The sequence below is a fragment of the Choloepus didactylus genome, chromosome 4 (assembly GCF_015220235.1).
Source record: "Choloepus didactylus isolate mChoDid1 chromosome 4, mChoDid1.pri, whole genome shotgun sequence".
Classification (NCBI taxonomy): domain Eukaryota; kingdom Metazoa; phylum Chordata; class Mammalia; order Pilosa; family Megalonychidae; genus Choloepus; species Choloepus didactylus.
This window is the reverse complement of record NC_051310.1, coordinates 121,026,820-121,042,646: the sequence shown is the minus strand read 5'-3', so window position 1 is coordinate 121,042,646 and position 15,827 is coordinate 121,026,820. Positions and strand designations below refer to the sequence as shown.

General features: G+C 40.6%; 1 protein-coding gene across 1 annotated transcript in view; it reads right to left on the bottom strand.

Annotated features, from left to right (window-relative positions):
* The window catches only part of ADAM10 (ADAM metallopeptidase domain 10), a 194,947-nt gene that overhangs the window by 19,353 nt on the left and 159,767 nt on the right, over positions 1–15,827 (bottom strand). The gene's annotated exons all lie outside the window — the stretch shown is intronic.

Genomic DNA, 15,827 nt, shown 5'->3' with positions numbered 1-15,827 from the left:
AGAAAAAAAAGAATAAGTGAGAAGTTAGGACTTAAGGGATGATTATGATTACTGAATCATTATATATATATTTCTTTTCACTTTCTAGTACATTAGAATAGCCAGAGGGAAATACCTGAAATTACTAAAATGTAATCCAGCTGCCTTAATCTTTGATAATGATTGTGTAACATACAGTCTTTATCTGGTTATAAAAACCTTGTGACTGACCCTTATACACCCTTATCCTGCTTTTCAACTTTAGAGTCTTATGATCACTAAAGGAAGCCCCAAATATTTATTAATGAAGGGCCTTGAGTCAACCCAGAATTAACCCACCCCAATCCAAAGTTATCTTGATAGAGTTGGATCTAACCAAAATTGGCCCACCTGACATATGCAGTAGCTTAAACTTTAACCTATAAGTGACCTATACCTCATTATAACACTAAAATCACATCCATCATCATATTGAGGCTGCCATTTTCTTACATACATTCTGTGACTAAGCATGCAATCAATCTGCGCATGCTCAATAATTAGATCATCTCTAACCTCGTCAACTCCGGTCACCAAGCTCATTATCCTAAAACCTGCCCATCTTTCGATGCTATAAAACTATCAGAGTTACTGCAGTTCAGAGAGACAGATTTTTAGGCCAATAGGGCACATGATTTCCTGCTTCAAGCCTAGCAAATTCTTTTTCTTTTTGAAACCCTGGTGTCTCAGGAATTGGTCATTTGAGAGCATCAGGCAAAGAACACACTGGTTTTGACTGGTATCAATTTGGTGACCCCAGAAGGGAAAAACCTTCCTAAGAAGCAAGGAATCCAATTACCCCAAGTTCTGGAGCTTCAGTGGGACAGGTAAACACAGTAATCAAGCCTTCTGCAGCCACTTAGTCTAGGGGCTCAGCAAGCGGGTTTTTCTCTACTCTGCTGGCACTCCACACCCTCAGCGCCTTAAAAAGCTTCAAACAGAGAAACAGCTTCCAGTTCCAAGTTTGGACATATGACTGGGTGAGTGGGTCATCAAGAAAGAAGTGGATTGGGAAATCAGTATGGTAATTTGAGTCCCCTGGACCTGGGTTTGAGGGTATGGGCCCCGCTACCAGAATGATCCCCTTTGCTATGACCTCTCTACAGCTTTCTGTTTTCTGGGTAACATTCCTTAGGGGTTTGAGGCCCTGACTTGAGTTTGTCTGTTGAGTATACTCTTGGAAAATAAGTAATCCAACAATTAATTGGATTTAATGATATTAAGTATGCCTATTTAACTGTTAACTGGTGTGCTACCTAGGTATGGTAAGTGTTTAATGCCTGTTTGTTAATTGGTATGTTCGGTTTAGTTATTAATTGGCATTTTACATAAGGATATAGTATTAAGTGTCTGTTTAAATTTGTTAATTGGTGTGTTACTGCATTTCTATTGTTCCTAATTGGTTACTGATTATGTAAATTCTTTAAAATGGTAATTTCTAATTTTAACAGCATTCCTGAATATAGACCTTTGGGCAGTATTTTGAAAAAGTGGAAAGATTTTATTTACAAGTATATGAAAAAACAAAAAAATAATTTACTTCTGTAACACAGTCTGGCGTCAATATGATTTAGAATCAGGAGAGAAATGGCCTGAGAATGGCTTTATGAAAAGGACACTGTTAATGTTGAGAAAATGTAATATTTAACCTGTAAAGTTTAACAGCCACCTCCACCCTGTAACCAAGGGGCCAACAGACCAGGGAAGGAGGAAGGTCCCCTAGCTCCTCCTCCTCCTCTTCTGTATCCCTCTTTATCAGAGGTAAAAGACCCTGAGATAGAAACAGTCTCCCCCTCCCATACCCGCCAGTGTACTCAATTTGGATAGGGCTGCTCTTTAAAACCAGCAGCAGAGCCACTGACCAAACTTCTACCCCTCTAGCAAGTGCCTACAGGAGTAGACGAACAGGGAGGCCTGAGAGGATTTATAATACTCAAGCATACCAGAAAAAGTTGAGAGAGTAGGTTTTAAATTAGTGAGTTTTATATCTCTTTTATTTCTGGGCTTTTTTGTGTGTGTCTGACTTTCTATTTGTGTCTGTGCAATATATATTTTCCTACCTCCGGATAGTTACACCAAATTGGCAAACAAAAATTCTTAAAGAGCTATCTCTGAATTGCTTAAAAATAAATAAGTGCTTTTTTAATATATAAATTAGGACTCTCCTGGAGATCCCAAGAAATAGAAAAAAGAAAAAACAAAAACAAGAACAAAATCTCTAGGCACCAGGGTTCAAAGCCTTAGTTCTTTTTTTAATTCAATTTTATTGAGATATATTCACATACCATACAATCATCCAAAGTATACAATCAATTGTCCACCATACCATCATACAGTTGTGCATTCATCACCCCAATCTATTTTTTGAACATTTTCCTTATACCAGAAAAAGTGAAAATAAGAATAAAAAATAAAAATAAAGAACACCCAAATCACCCCCCCACCCTATTTTTCATTTAGTTTTTTGTCCCCATTTTTCTTCTCATCCATCCAGTGTGATCCATAAGGCTTTCACTATCACACTGTCACCTCTTGTAAGCTACACTGCTATATAATCATCTTCAAGAGCCAAGGCTACTGGTTTGCAGTTTGATAGTTTCAGGTCTTTACTTCTAGCTATTCCAATGCAGTAAAACCTAAAAAGGTGTATCTATATAGAGCATAAGGATGCCCACCAGAGTGACCTCTTGACTCCATTTGGAAACTCTCAGCCAGTGAAACTTTATTTTGTTTCATTTAGCATCCCCCTTTTTGTCAAGATGCTCTCAATCCCAAGATGTCGGGTCCAGATTCATCCCCTGGAGTTCAAAGCCTTAGTTTTTGTAATTACTGTAAATGAACTTGGACATTGAAAAGAAACTGCCCTCTGAAATTTCTGGAAGGCAGCAGACAGCTACCTCTGGAAAAGGCAAAGACTTTTCCAACTGTCCAGGTCACAGCTTTAGGTGAAATAGATCTAAAAATTGGGATCAGTTCAAAGAAGGGCACAGGAACTCTCATCAACATTAAATCCACCTTAGGGGTCTTAAATCTCATCACCCTCATTTAAAACTTTTAAAACCAAAATCAACAGACCAGGCGCCATAGTTCCTGTCTCACCTATCCCTGCCCTTAGGGCCTAACCAGCTAAGGCAGCTATGGGAGAAGGGCTGGGTGCAGAAGATGGGGAAGGTGTGGACTTAGTTTAGAATTCTTTCTACTGGGCCTGGAGATTAGAAATAGTGGGCACAGAAAAAATGTTGCAGAATAGTCCACATTCGTTTTGAAAGAATTCCCTACTTAAAATTATGTTTTTCCAATAATACCTTAGCAATGGTAACCAGAGTAAACAAATCATTATTAACCTCCAATAGAAGGAAGAAAAAAGCAAATAAATCTGCAAAAAATGCAGTGAAAAAGTCTAGTCCTATTCCAGTTTTTATGATGACTTTTTTAATAAAAAACTACATTTTCTTCTACTTTAGGTATGTTCTCCCTAAATTTATAAAGGTTTTAGTCAAATATTGCAAACTGCCACAGTATGCCAAGCCCCAACCGTGTTCCTGAAAATGACAAAGAATTCCCTGGGCTCTATAAGCCTTGAAACCCAAAGATACTGTGTCTCCAAGAACAGCAGTCAGTTTCATTCCTCTACCCCTAATGTCAACACCCCTTTTCAGCATGAAAAATTAGAATGGTCATCTCCCAGCTATCCCTCAAGATTTAGAGAATGATCCAATGAGAAGAAGGGGTTAAAACCGAGAAGTTAGGACTTACGGGATGATTATGATTACTGAACGATTATACAGATACTTCTTTTCACTTTCTAGTATATTAGACTAGCCAAAGGGAAATACTTGAAATTACTGAACTGTAATCCAGCTGCCTTGATCTTTGATAATGATTGTGTAAGATATAGTCTTTATCTTATGACTGTAAAAACCTTGTGACTGACCCTCACTGATACCCCCTTATCCTGTTTTTCAACTTTAGAGTCTTATGATCACTAAAGATAGCCCCGAATATTTATTAATGAAGGGGCTTGAGTCACCCCAATTCCCAAGTTACCCTGATAGACAAAGCTGGATCTAACCCAAACTGGCCCGCCTGCCAAGCACAATAATTTAAACTTCAACCTATAAATGGCCTATACCTCACTATAATATTAAAAATCACATTGTGAGGACCCAGGGTCCAGGGAACCACCCCCTCCTCCATTACTGCAATAGATGAAGCCACCTACATGACAAGGCAACTGGCCCCTCCTCCCCATCAGGGGGGAAAGCATTAAAACTTCCCTCCCCTAATCACTGTTAGAAACCAAATCTCGGGAGACTTGGTTGTAACTTGATCTTATGAGAAACTGTTGCCACAAACCTTTATAAGCCTCCTTGGCACTCCTCTCTCTCTCTCTGTGTAATGGTGGAATGCTGACTTCACTCTCCTGACCCGTGGCCATCAGCATGTCTTCTGTTTTGTAAGTCCCTAATTAACCTCACAGGTAACTCCATGCAAGGCATGTTCTTTGATCTTAGGGCTATCTGGGTTGGAACATCTGGCGAGCCAGCCAGGAGATCAAGGAACCGCTGGCTGTAATGGGCATGGTGAGTCTTGGGGGAATACCGAGATGGCCTGAAATGTCCATGTAGGGAGAGGTGGCAGCCCTCCTGGATTAGTAGTGGCTGCTGAGGGAGTATAGTGACACCCAGAACTCCCCGACTGGATTGCCAGTTCTCCTGCAACAGGCCACAGGACAATTAGGATTTTATAAGAAAAAGGAGAGCTGTCAGGCTGCTGCAGCTGATGCATGGCCTCTATTAGGAGCTGTGCACTCAGCCACAGGAGAGGCTCTGGCAAGCAAAGCTGAGGTTTGCCACCTAGACAGGGAACTTAAGTTAGAAAGAAACATGTGGATAGCCAAGCAGATTTAAAGGATGCATTAAATGAGAGGCTGCACCACATAGATAAAAGTTTAGAGATATTAGCATGCCAGTATACCAAAGTGAGACGGTGCAAGATGCCCAAAAGGAGAGTGAGGCATATCCTGACTGGGATAGCAAAGTGTGGGACCCTGTTGATTTTTCTTCAGATGAGGATGAGACCCCATGTGACTAGGAACCTGAAACTGAGGAAAGTATGCATGTTTGTCCTCTGATCCAACAAAAGATCAAAACAGAGCAAATACAACACCCTGATCTCCAGGCGGGGGGGAACGGTGCTGCAGCTGCCACTGCCCTAGAGCACCTCCTCATCAAAAGGTGCTGGTTACAATGTGGGATTATACTGACACTGAATTAAGAAAATTGGGAATCAATACAGACAAAAACCTAAAGAAATTTTACCAAATTGGGTGTTGTACCTTTGGGACACTGGCGCAAAGGAATACTGCTTTCAGGACATGAAATAAGCAGACTGGCCTCTATTACCATTTACCCTTCCCTCTGCCAATGTATATATTCCTTAGCCACCCAACCTGAGTCCAGCTCACTATTAAATTGGTTAGTGACTCAGTATAAAGAAACATGGCCCAATGTGGGGGACATGCCCCAAGTCACCCCCCATTGGAGCATGCTTGATGAATTACAAGATATATTAAGGGGGCTAGTAATGAAACATGCTTTTTATGCTGCTAACTTTGTTGGACCAGATAATGAAACTTTCACCAAGAGCATAAAGAACACAATCTTACAAAGTGCACCGAATCGAAGATATGGGACACTGGTGCTCATTCTTAGCACATTGGTGGGGCAACCCATCTCCAAGGCTGCCCAAGTAGTAGCAGATTTAGGAGAATCTGAATGCCTAAGGCAAAAAGGGGGTGGAGTCAGGGCTACAGACTGTGCCCCCAAAAGATTTGATGGTCCAAACCATCTGTCACACAGACAGACGTGAGCTGATCTAATAGCTGCCAGCACTAAAACTGAAACTAAAACCCTGTGCTAGTGAGGTTATGGAGTAAGTTACCAAAAGGGCAAAGATACACCAAATTTAAAACCAGATCACTGGAAGGAGAAATGATCTCTGGCCGATAAACCTGGCCCTTACAGTATAAAAAGGCCCCTACTCCCCCTGCCAAGGAGGCATGGCAAGACTCTCTTCCCTTTGCACAGGGAACAAGTCAAGATCCCCAAGTAAAAGCTATATATGGGAACACTGGAGACTGGAGGCTGCATATTAAGTTAACTATTTTCTGGTCCCCTAGTAAAGAATATAAAGTTTCAGCATTAGTCAATACTGGAGCAAACTGCACCCCAATTTACAGAAAACAGCCATGGACCAGAGGGTTTACATTAGCCATCTCTGGGTATAGAGGTCAAAGTATTAAAGCAAGACAACAACAATTACTAATGCAGATTGGTGAGCAACACCTCAAAAGTACACAGTGTACGTATCTCCTATTCCAGAATATATTAGGAATTGGTATTTTGCAGGATATCACAGTGCAAACTACTGGAGGTAAATTCCATCTCCAGTGCCAAGTGGTCAAAACCATCTAAAGTGGACATGCTAAGGGGTCACCGGTAAAGAAACCCTCCCCCCAGATGCACTGTAGCAGTGTGTCAATATAAGTTGCCAGGGGGACATCAAGAAATTACTGCTACCATCAAGGAATTAGAGTGGCATTATAATCCCAACTCACAGCCCACTTAATAGTCCAGCCTGGCCAGTAAGAAAAACCAATTATAGAGAGCTTAACAAAGTAACTCTTCGTTTGCAGCTGCACACTGTATATTTTGTTTGCAGCTGCACCAAACACAACTATCTTGTTACAGGACATAAGTACACAATTAGGCCAGTTTCATTTTGTTAGACCTAGGCTAACGCTTTTTTTAGTATCTCCTTAGACACCTCCAGCCAGCCTGTGTTTGCTCTCATGCGGGAAAGACAACAATGGATATTTGCCGTCCTACCACAAGGATATCTTCATGGTCCCACTATTTGCCATGGTTTTCTAGCTCAAGGTTTTAAAACATGGAAACCTCCAGCAGAGATCACTCTCTTTCATTACATAGATGATGATATGTTGACAGGTAATTCTCTTGCAGAATTGGAAATGGCTGCTAAGACTATTCCCTCTGCTGTTGTTGATAAAGTGCAAAATTATCCCACTCCACATACTCCTAAACAGCTCATGGCTTTCCTTAGTTTGTTGGGTTACTGGAGTCTGTTTATACCCCATTTAGTGCAGATTCTAAAACCTTTGTATGTCCCAGTTAGGAAAGGAAAAACATGGGAGTGGGATGTTCCACAGCAGGCTGCTTTTGAAAAAGCCAAAAGGGCTATTGCACAGGCAGACTCAGGCTTTACGGGTGGGGGAGTGGGGGAGGGGTATGGTGGTGAGGGTGGTGGACCCACATGTGCCTTGTGAATTAGATGTAGTCAGTACTAATTGGCTTTGGGTGGGGCTTGTAGCAAAGATAACAAGCAAAGTGAGTTCCCACTGGCTTTTGATCTCAGCTCTGAAAAGGAGTCTGTGCCGGTTTGGATGTATTATGTCCCCCAAAACGCCATGGTCTTTGATGCAGTCTTGTGGAGGCAGACGTATTAGTGTTGATCAGGTTGGAACCTAATGATTGAGTGTTTCCAAGGAGATGTGACTCAATCAACTGTGGGCAAGACCTTTGATTGGATAATTTCCATGAAGGTGTTATCCCACCCTTCAGGGTGGTTCTGAATTAAATCACTGGAGCCATATAAAAGAGCTGACAAACAGAAGGAACTCAGAGCAGCTGTGAGTGATATTTTGGAGAACGCCATTTTGAAATGCAACCTGGGAGCAAGCAGACGCCAGCCACATGCCTTCCCAGTTAACAGAGGTTTTCCGATGCCACTGACCTTTCTCCAGTATCCTATTGTTGATGCCTTACCATGAACCCCTTATGGCCTCAAGACCTACTGTGTAACCAAATAAACCCCCTCTGTAAAAGCCAATTCATTTCTGGTATTTTGTAGCATTGGCAAACCAGAACAGAGCCTAACTGTGACATAGTCCCTTAGAAAAACTAGTGTGTGCTGCCAATAATGCCCTGCTGCAAGTTGAAGAACTAACCCAAAAATGCCCTTTATCACTGCACACTGCCATCCTCATACAGAGGTGGATTAAAAAAAAAAAAAAAAAGCCAATAAACTGCATTCAGGAATTGCTCAGCTGAGCGCTCTGATAAAATGGAAAGCCTATCTGCTACAATGAAGTGTCTTTAACAACAGCCCCTTAAGTGCAGAAATGCATGATATTCTAGCACCAATTTCCTAAGTGGAAGAACAACGCTTGCCCCTCCTTGCTAATCCTCCCAAGGTGGCTGTTTCTGTACCCACTGTTGACGGATGTGGCAGTATACTGGAGTGTTCCAGTTTGCTACAGCCACTGTTATGCAAAACCAGAAATGGATTGGCTTTTATAAAAGGAACTTATTAGGTAACAAATTTTCAATTTTAAGGCCATAAAAGTGTACAATCTAAGGCATTGACAAGAGGATGCCTTCACTGAAGAAGGCTAATGGTGTTTGGAACACCTCTGGTGAGCTGGGAAGGCATGTGGCTGGTGTCTGCTGGTCCTTTGCTCCCAGGTTCTGGTTTCAAAATGGCTTTATCCAAAATCTCTCTGGGCTTCTGTCTCTCTTAGCTTCTCTCAGCAGTCTGCTTAGTTCTCCTGGGGTGTTTCTCTCTAAACATCTGGGAGTCCTCTCTTAGGTTCTCCAGAGCAAACTTGGGGCTTCATCTCTTAGCTTAGCATCTCCAAACCTCTTTCTGTCTGCATCTCCCAGCATCTCCAAGCATCTGGGTCTGTGTCAGCTCTTAGCTTTTTAAGTACTCCAGTGAACTAATCAAGACCCACCCTGAATGGGCAGGGTCCATACCTCCAAGGAAACAATCAAAGGTTCCACCCCAATCAAAAACTAATAAGTCTGCCCCCACAAGATTGCATTAAAGAACATGGCTTTTATTGGGGACATAATAGATTCAAACCAGCACACGGAGTCTGCCTGGTATACTGATAGGTCAGCACATGGGCAGCCCGCCACTTGGATGGCAGTAGCCGTGAGACACTACATGGCAGGAAACTGGGACTATGCAAAGCAGCCAGTGGGATGAATTAAGGGCTGTATGGATGGTCACTGTTCACAAACCAGGACATGCACTAACTATTTGTACTCACTCTACCTGGCAACATCGAAGCAGATGCTTTAACAAAAGTTCTTAGCCTGGAGCCAACATTGCACAGGACTGCTGAATGGCTAATAGGAACACAGGACACCGAGGAAATCAGACTCTGTGGAGACTGACACAGCAATTTCAACTGCCCATCCTGAGGCAACAGCTGAAAGACTTTGTGGATGCCTGCTCCTCCTGTTCACTGCGGTGACCAAGAATGCTTCCTCACCAACTTGGACACATTGGCCATGAGCAGATCCTATCACCAGATGGCAAGCAGACTACATTGGGCCACATTCCTTATCTGAGGGTGCAAAATACGACTTTACAGCCATAGACATGGCTACTGGGCTGTTACTGGCCTTCCCAGTAGGAAAAGCCAACCAAAGGGGTGAAATGCATAGCCTAGAGAAATTAAGTATTTTCTTTGGGGTCCCCACACATGTGGACAGTGATAGAAGGACCCCCTTTTACCAGCCAATTAACCCAAGCCTGGGCTACTGAACATGACATCTTATGGACATTTCATTTGCCATACAACCCCACAGCAGCAGGGTTAACTGAAAGAATGAAAGGGCTTTTAAAGGAGCAGCCTAAAGATGACAAACAATTCCTGTAGCAGTGGACCCATTGTTTATATCCAGCCCACACCAGTCTCAATTCATGACTTTGACCAGCCACTCCAGCTCCTGTTGAGTTGGTAACTATGGGACCCACGCAAGCGCTGCAAATTCGGGTAAAAGGACCAGCAATGTTACAACCATAACAAGGTAATGAAAATAATCTGCTCTTGCCCAAGCCAAAAGCATTAGAAATTAAGGAAAATAAGGTTGATTGGCCATGGTCCTGGCCTATGCAGCCATGCTGGTTGGGAATCCTAAGCCCATGGGGTATTGGGGTCACTTAAGATTCAAGAAATTTATACATAACCAACTCGGGGACCACTCCCCTCCCCATACCTCAAGGTATTGTATGTGTGACACTGTGGACACTTATTATGCCTAAGCTAACCATAGATTTAACTTGAGAAGACTCTCTGGAATTGCAGGGGAAAAAGTGTGATATCTGAAATCCCCTCATAGCACCCCTTGCCCAGGAACTCTTCTGTCCACTAATGGAAACTCAGCTTGTAAATCAGCAGGAATTACCCTTATTGTTCCCCATAAATACCTTTCTTTTCGCCCATAGCACTCTAGGGGCCTCAACGGTAACTCATGACCACAACTGAACCCAATGTTGGGTATGCACAGACTTGCCACCTTTAGGTGCTACCGGCCTTTCTTGGACTGTAACCCCTGTGAATTGGATTGCATGGAACACTCTGCTGGCCTGGCAGAATTCAACACATTGGAAAATAAGCAGAGATGTTATCAATTGTCAGTAGCATCTCTTTGAGGGGTTGTTATTTCTGTGTAGGAGTACTCCTAGTGTTCTGTTGTTTCTAATCCTGCAATGTCTGTCCTATAGTCAATGTAGCCTGCTGGGGCCCCACACCCTCTTCCATTACTGAGCTGCCTACATGACCAGGCAACTGGACACACACACACACACACACACACACACTGTGGGGGAAACATTAAAGCTTCCCTCTTCTATCAGTGTTAGTAACCAAATCTTGGAAGACCTTATTGCAACCAAATCTCCCAAGAAACTCCACTATCACAAACCTTTATAAGCCTCCCCACCTTGGCACTCCTCTCTCTCTTTCTGTGGAATGGGAGAATGCTGGCTTCAGTCTCCCAACCTGCCACCATCAGGATGTCCTCTGTTTTACAAGTCCCTAATTAAACTCATGGCCAACTCCATGCCAGGTGTGTTCTTTGGTCTTAAGGCTAATCTGGGTTGGAACACAACCCATCATCACATTAAGGCCACCATTTTCTTACAAACATTCTATGACTAAGCATGTAATCAATCTACACATGCACAGTAATTAGATCATCTCTAACCTCATCATCTCAAGCCACCATATTCATTATCCTAACACCTGACCATCTTTTGATAGTATAAAACCATCAGAGTTATTGCAGTTCAGAGAGACAGATCTTTAGGCCAAAAAGCCATCTGATCTCCTGCTTCACACCTAGCAATAAATTCTTTCTCTCTTTGAAACCCTGGTGCCTCAGGAATTGGTAATTTGAGTGTATCAGGCAGAGAAGACCGTATCCCCAACTTTTGTTTGGTGCCAAAATCCTAATATTGTGTTTGTGTTTGTATTTTATATCACTGATTATCTTACATCCATTGTGAGGACCTAGGGCCCCACCCCCTCCTCCATTATGAGGTAGGAGCAGCCCCCTACATGACCAGGCAACAGGCCCCTCCCTGCAGGGGAGAAGCATTAAAACTTCCTCCACTAATCACTGTTAGTAACCAAATCTCGGGAGACCCTGTTGTAATCAATCCCACAAGATCCTGTTGTAACCAAATCTCCCGGGAAACTCCACTGTCCCAAGCCTTTATAAGCCTCCCCACCTTGGCACTCCTCTCTCTCTCTTTCTGTGGCATGGAGCAATGCTGACCACTCTCACTGCCTGCGGCCATCAGGTCGTCTCCTGTATTGTAAGTCCCTAATTAAACTCACAGGTAATGCCATGCCAGGCATGTTCCTTGATTTTAGGGCTAAGCTGGGTTGGAACAACCACTCAATTCAATAAATAGTGATGAGTGTACAAATTATATCAAGGAGGCACTAAAATATAACATAAAAACATAAAGATGAGTTAAGACACTGTCCCTACCTTTCAAGGGATCTACAGTCTAAGTTAAAAGGAATAGCAAATTTTACCATGCCTGCCTAGGTTCAACTCTGTCCCATAAATCCATTAGGGACATCACTAATTAGTCATTACTAGCCCAGAAGGATACTGTAATGGATCACCATTAATGACCAAGGGCAAACTATAATTAAGCATGCTAGCTATTTGCCATCCTCAAATAAGGGAATAAAATAAGCATACAAATAAGTGAAACAAAAAACAGAATAAAGGACATCTTGACTGTATCCTGAAAAGTGCTATGAAAGTTCAAATCAAGAGAAAGCTTTTATGGGGAAACTATAATTTTAGTGTGACAAGAAAATAAAACTCTTTTCTGACTATAAGAAATAATACTAACAGAAAATTTAGAAAATATAAAAAATGAAAAAAGAAAAATTCAATCATGATCCACCATCCACAATAACTACTAACAACATTTTGGTCTATTTCCTACTGACTTTTATCCGACTTCTATCTAGCCATATCATATTATAAATGAGAAATTAAGAATTAATAAATATTTAGGATGACTGAAATTTATACAGATGCCTTTTTCTTACTTTCTGGCATATTACAGAATAGCCAAAATGAAATACCTGAAATTACTGAAACCCACTGAATTGCAAATTGTAAAAACCTGGTGACTTCCCCCCCACAACCCCCTTAGCCTGTTTTACAACATTTGTGTCTTACCATAATAAAGACAACCCCCTAATGTTTATTATTGAAGGAATCGGAGTCACACCAGAAGGAATTCCTGAGTACAGTGTTTATACTTGCTATAGTAATGGTTATTTTTTGTTAGTTCTTGCTAGTTCCACCCCTTCACATGGTACTGTAGTTGTTTATTGTAAAATGGTTACTTAAACTTAACTCCACTCCTTTACATTTTGTAAATTGTAGTTGTTTATACTTGTTATTGTAATGGTAACAACTCCACTTCCCCTTGTCTGAATCCATAAAAACCCTCAACTCCTTAGACTCAGGGAGACAGATTTTGGGTAGGCCCATAGGCACTCTGTTTTCTTTGCTTCTCATAGCAATAAACTTTTTCTCCCTATTGAAACCCCAGGTCCAAGGGCAATAGGCAAGAAGAGAGGACATTCACCTGTCCTTAGAAATGTAAATTAACCATAAGCAAAAGTTCTCTGCTTATCTATAAAATTTCCAGTACTCTTTTAAGAAATAAAGATCACAAAAGCAGACAATAGGTAGGAAGGTTATTAAACACATTTTAAATACGTTATCCAGGAGCCCCATAAAAGGACTCACACCTGTCCAATCGTATCTCTTGATTTTGGTTTAAATAAATACAATTACCAACTTTGGCCATAACTGTGACAATCGTAAGTGCTTTATGAATCCAGAAATTCCCAATTTCTGATTGGGACTTAGAAAAGCCTTGCACTTACATTCGAAAAATTTGTGCAAAATTAGAGAGAAGCTTTAGAGAATTTTAAGCTACAGGTATACAACCTTTTTCCTAAAATCATAAAAATCTCCATTTTTACAAGCAATAAGGTACAAAACAAATGAATTTACCCAATTGTCAAATTAAAATTTCCCTATTTTGATATTTTAGTAGGCCCTACCAAAATCACAAGGACAGAAAACCTTTTAGTATTTTGTATTTCTGCATGCCACAGGTCATTTAAAAATCAGTATAATGGCCTGGGTATCAGGTAATACCAAAGAATTGCAAATGTTGTTAGTTGTAATAACTATATTGTGGTTTTGTTTTTTTTTTTTTTAACATTTATTTTTTAGAAATGTATACTGAAATATGTAAGATTGGATGAATTTTCTTTACCTCAGAAAAGAAAAAGAAAGCGATACACAAAACGGATGTGGAAATATCTTGATAATTACTGATTCTGGATGAGGGGTTAGCAAACTGCAGCCCACAGCCTGTTTTCATATCCTCTAAGCTAAGAATGGTTTTTACATGTTTAAAGGATCGTAAAAGCAACAAAGAAAAATATGCAACAGCGCCCTAAAGCCTAAAATGTTTATTGGCAGGTGCTTTACAGCAAAAGTTTGTTGACTCTTGATCTGGGTGATGAATATATATATGAGAGTTTCTTATACTATTTTCTATACTTTTGTTTATGTGAAGTCAGTAATGTTCCTATAAGTAGAAATGACATAAATGAAGAGACACTCAACAAAAAGATTCCATTCTCAATAGCAACTAAAAAAATTAAGTACCTAGGAATAAACTTAACCAAGGATGTAAAAGACACAGAAAATTACATAACTCTACTAAAAGAAATAAAAGGGGCCCTAAAGAGATAGAGAGATATTCCATGTTCATGGACAGGAAGGCTAAACGTTATTAAGATGTCAATCCTACCCAAAATGATCTACAGACTCAATGCAATTCCCATCAAAATTCCAACAATCTATTTTGCAGACTTGGAAAAGCTAGTCATCAAATTTATTTGGAAGGGAAAGATGCCGCGAATTGCTAAAAACATTCTAAAAAAGAAAAACGAAGTGAGAGGACTTACACTTCCTGACTTTAAAGCCTACTATAAAGCCACAATAGTCAAAAAAAAAGCATGGTATTAGCACAAATATAGACATATTGATCAATGGAATCAAATTGAGAATTCAGAAATAGACCCCCAGCTCTATGGTCGACTGATTTTTGATAAGGCACCCAAATACACTGAACTGCGACATAACAGCCTCTTCAACAAATGGGGCTGGGAGAACTGGTTATCTATATCCAAAAGAATGAAAGAGGACCCCTACCTTATACTTTACACAAAAATTAACTCAACATGGATCAAAGATCTCAATATAAGAGACAGTACCGTAAAACTCCTAGAAGTTAATATAGGGAAACATCTTCAAGACCTAGTATTAGGAGTTCACTTCTTAGACCTTACACCTAAAACACAAGCAACAAAAGAAAAAACAGATAAATGGGAACTCCTCAGAATGAAAAGCTTCTGTACCTCAAAGGAATTTGTCAAAAAGGTAAAGAAACAGCCAACTCAATGGGAGAAAATATTTGGAAACCATGTATCTGACAAAAGATTGATATCTTGCATATATAAAGAAATCTTACAATTCAATGACAATACTACAAATAGCCCTATTATAAAATGGGCAAAAGATATGAAAAAACATTTCTCTGAAGAGGAAATACAAACGGCTAAAAAAACACATGAAAAAATGCTCATCTTCTCTAGCTATTAGGGAGATGCAACTCAAGACTACAATGAGGTATCATCTCACACCAATATGAATGCAGCTGCCATTAAACAAACAGGAAACTACAAATGCTGGAGAGGATGTGGAGAAATTGGAACTCTTATTGATTGCTGGCGGGACTGTACAATGGTTCAGCCACTCTGGAAGACAGTTTGGCAGGCCTTAAAAAACTAGATATTGAGCTATCCTACGATCCAGCAATTTCACTTCTCAGTATTTACCCAGAGGATCTGAAAGCAGTGACACAAACAGATTTCTGTACACCGATGATCAAAGCAGCATTATTCACAATTGCCAAGAGATGGAAACAACCTAAATGTCCTTCATCAGATTAGTGGATAAACAAAATGTGGTATATACACACGATGGAATACTACATGGCAGTAAGAAGGAATGAGGCTGTGAAACATATGACGGCATGGATGAACCTTGAAGACATAATGCTAAGTGAAATAAGCCAGACACAAAAGGAGAGATATTGTGTGTTATCACTAATGTGAACTCTGTGAAAAATATAAAGTAAGTGTCTTATATTGTAGAATATAGGAGACCTAGAGATAGCAGCTAGGGAAGGAGGAATTTTGATAATCTAGTAAGTACAGACTAAATACTGAGGGTGATCTTAATGATATGGGAATGCTCAGGTGTGACCATGGTTCATTAATTTTCTTTTGGTATGGTAAGAGAATATTGGAA